This window comes from Microtus ochrogaster, unplaced genomic scaffold (assembly GCF_000317375.1).
Source record: "Microtus ochrogaster isolate Prairie Vole_2 unplaced genomic scaffold, MicOch1.0 UNK46, whole genome shotgun sequence".
Classification (NCBI taxonomy): domain Eukaryota; kingdom Metazoa; phylum Chordata; class Mammalia; order Rodentia; family Cricetidae; genus Microtus; species Microtus ochrogaster.
In genome coordinates, this window is record NW_004949144.1 from 961,343 (window position 1) to 964,870 (window position 3,528).

Consider the following 3,528-nt stretch of genomic DNA (forward strand, 5'->3'; position numbering starts at 1 on the left):
AAAAAAAAAAAAAAAAATGACAATTTGGTGTCATTCTGAAATTTAACACTCTGTTGGCATAATTCTTTGGATGGTCATGAATCCATTATGGCAAGAGCAGTATAGATGAAATGCCAGGATAGGATAAAATTGATACACATATTCATAGACACAGGCTAACCACATTCATGTACAATATTGACAAAGCTGCATGTCATATTGAAACCGTGAATTTTCATGACTTCAGTATTCTAAATGATTCATCAAACATCCTTCTGTTCCAGAAGAGTCCTCTGGTTACTCATTAGCAGGCTTTTTATGTCTAAACCAACATTATCACCAATCCTAATAGTTATAATATCTTCTTTTATAAGAAAAGAAGATAATCTCTTTGCAGATATTCCAAGAAACTCTGTAATCTATGAAACTAACCTGAAATCCATAGTTTTGACTTGGATGCATGACAGAGGTAAAAAAATCATAAAATCTCCATTAATATATGACAATTGGTGAATAAATATATCATAATTTATTGAAGAGGCAAAATATTTTATTAGACAAATTCTGACAATTAGATTATTCTAAGGAAAAAAAGCTAAAAAGTCTCAATGCATGGAAGAAATAACATTTCTTATATACTTTGTCTTTAATATCTTACCATGTCTACCTTCATATCTATATCAATATTCATATTTATATCTGTCAATCTATGAAGCCTCCTGGAATATTGCTTGAAGACAGTTGCTCCATAATTTAACTAATACCTCATCCTTGACAACATGTAGCCTAAAAATATAACTTCAAAGCTGTCATACAACTCTGTAGTAGAGTACATGTTGACGTGATTGAGCCCTAGACTCATACTTCAGCACATAAATAAATACTGCATTTTACCTGACATAAGTTACTTAAACTTTAAAGAAACTATGTATGTTTACAGATTACAGTCCAATATGACTTTGTGCTTTTGTAAAAGCTCAAGTCAGCATCCACTGTTCTCTGATGTCCATTTAAGTGTAACAATCAGTCAGAATGTTCTTGTCAGTTTCTTGATATGTGATCACGTTCATGCCAGAAAGCAACTTTAGGGGTGCATATTGCATCATGTGGCCTTTTCATCATGTACAGTATGATTCAATAAGGTCAGCATCCATTAGGTATAATATTTAACAAGAATTATTTATTTTGTTTTGTGTAAATGGGTTTCTCCTGCATGAAAGACTGTGTACCACATGCATTTATTGCCCATGGAGGAGAGGAGAATATCTGGAACTAGAAATATAAATAATTGTTTGTTACTATATTAATGCTGAGACCCAAAACCAGGTCCTCTGAAAGAGAAACAAGTAGTCTCAACTGCTGATCCATCTCTGCAGCCCCAATGAAATATTAACTTTATATGTCAGCTCTTTTAAATAGAAGATTTTATGGTCAGACATATACACGTAGGCATTGTCTCATAATTAGGTCATATTGCTCAGTTTCTAAGACCCCATGATGCATTGTTGTCTTCAAATAGCTTCAAGGTGTTCATGAAAGACATGCTTTCCCTATATACTGATTAAACTACATTTTTTTAATTTTTAGGAAAATAAATTATGCACCTAGGTTTTTAAGGCGATGTTCCTGAAGAAAATATCGTCTGTCATCCCAAAACTTCATATAGAGAAGCTGAAGTATTCCCTGGCATGTAAGAATAGTAGCTGAATCTAACAATGATTTCCTAAAGCTGTGTTTGTATAATAAACTTTGTATTTTCATAAATACACATTTGCATTCCAAATCTGTCAAAAGAGTTATTAGGAAAATATGTAGATCAACTTCTTAAACATGAAGCTCGTTTCAAATAACCAATTATTTTATTCCTTTTTCTTAAAGGATTAGTTTCCATTAATACATAATTTCTTTTTGATTAAAAGAATGATTAATGATGTTTACCATTATTATCAAACAAAATCCATGAAGAAATATTAAAGAACAAAGGAGAACCTAGAAATGAGACACTAAATCACCACTTATACCCTCCATCATTTGTTCCTGACTTGGAGAGCTGCCTCTCCCTTGTTCATGTCCATTCTCAATGAAAACCCTGCCTCTTGGACAAAAACGCTCCTCTCTATTGGCTACTGGACCACTGACAGGCTTCCTGTAATACCGCCTTTCACTTTAGTTAAAAAGAAAGGTTCTAACTCTAACACAGTAAAATTATATACATGGACTATTATTATCAAGAATTGTACAAAAAGAAAGCAAAGTTATCAACTTAAACAAAACTGAAACTACATACAATAACAATTATCAAGTAAGATACCCTTACATTTAGATTGGTGCTGTAAAGAGCAAATAATTATCATGACAACAATAGCCTATGTTATTAAAACAGTTCAAATGCCATGATATACAGTTATTTGAAGAGTTTGAATTGCCTCTCTTTCTGAAGTATATGTCTGTATACCTGTAAAACCTAACTAATATGATTTTTTGATTATCCTATATAACATTTAATGACTGCAACTTCACATTGCATAAATGAGCAAGCTGTATAAGTAGTATAGGTAATATCTTATGAAAAATAGAAGCATATAAACAGTATAAGGACAATAACTTCAAATTTGTAACAATATAAAAAATATTAAAATGAAGTATAAACATATATAAAGTATAACAATAATAATATTGAACTTGTATCAATATATAAAAATACCTTAAACATAAATAGATATATACAGTATTAAAAAGTATCCTTAAATTTCTATCACTATACAAAATGTATACTAAGGTAAGTAGCTTAGAAAATGGTAATTTTTACTGCATGAATTAAGAAAAAAATTAAAGACTTATTAGTAAAACTTTAGTGAGTTGATTCTGAAAGGAAAATTAAAACTTTGTAAATTAGCAGGATTTTGGTACCTTTTACTAATGATAAAATTTCCTCATTATGGACAAAAAAATAAACTTTGAGAAAGAGCTTGCAGTAATTTTTTGGGAAAGATTAACAGCAAACATCCTCAAATCAAGAGGCTTCAGTTTAAAAAAAGAACTGAATGGATCTTCACTCACACTCTACAGGAGAATGAACGCATCCAACTAAGGAATCTGAAGACAACTTAGCGATCAAGGTGTCTGAAGATAAAGAATGAAGTATCAAAAAAAAGTACCAAGAAAATGAGTAAACTGACTTATTGGTATATCACATTTTTACCAGTATAAAATGTCATGAATTTTTCACTCCCCAAAAACCAAAGAATCAAAAGAATGTATTTATCACATGAATTCTTAAATTACCTAAGAAACAGATGGGCAAAACAGATTTTTATATGGCAACACAATGTTCAGAGTTTCTTCTGGAACCAGAGAAATAGAAATCTGAAGAAAATATATGTGATAACACATTAATCTATGCTAAAATACAATTCTTATTATTCATTCTCTCAAACTGTCTATGGTTGTTATGAAAGTTAAGAAAATGTACACATTGTAGTGGGAAGTAGAAGGCAAAAGGTGTGTTTTCTTTTTTTTTTAGCTTTGTAACTTTATTTATTTATTTAT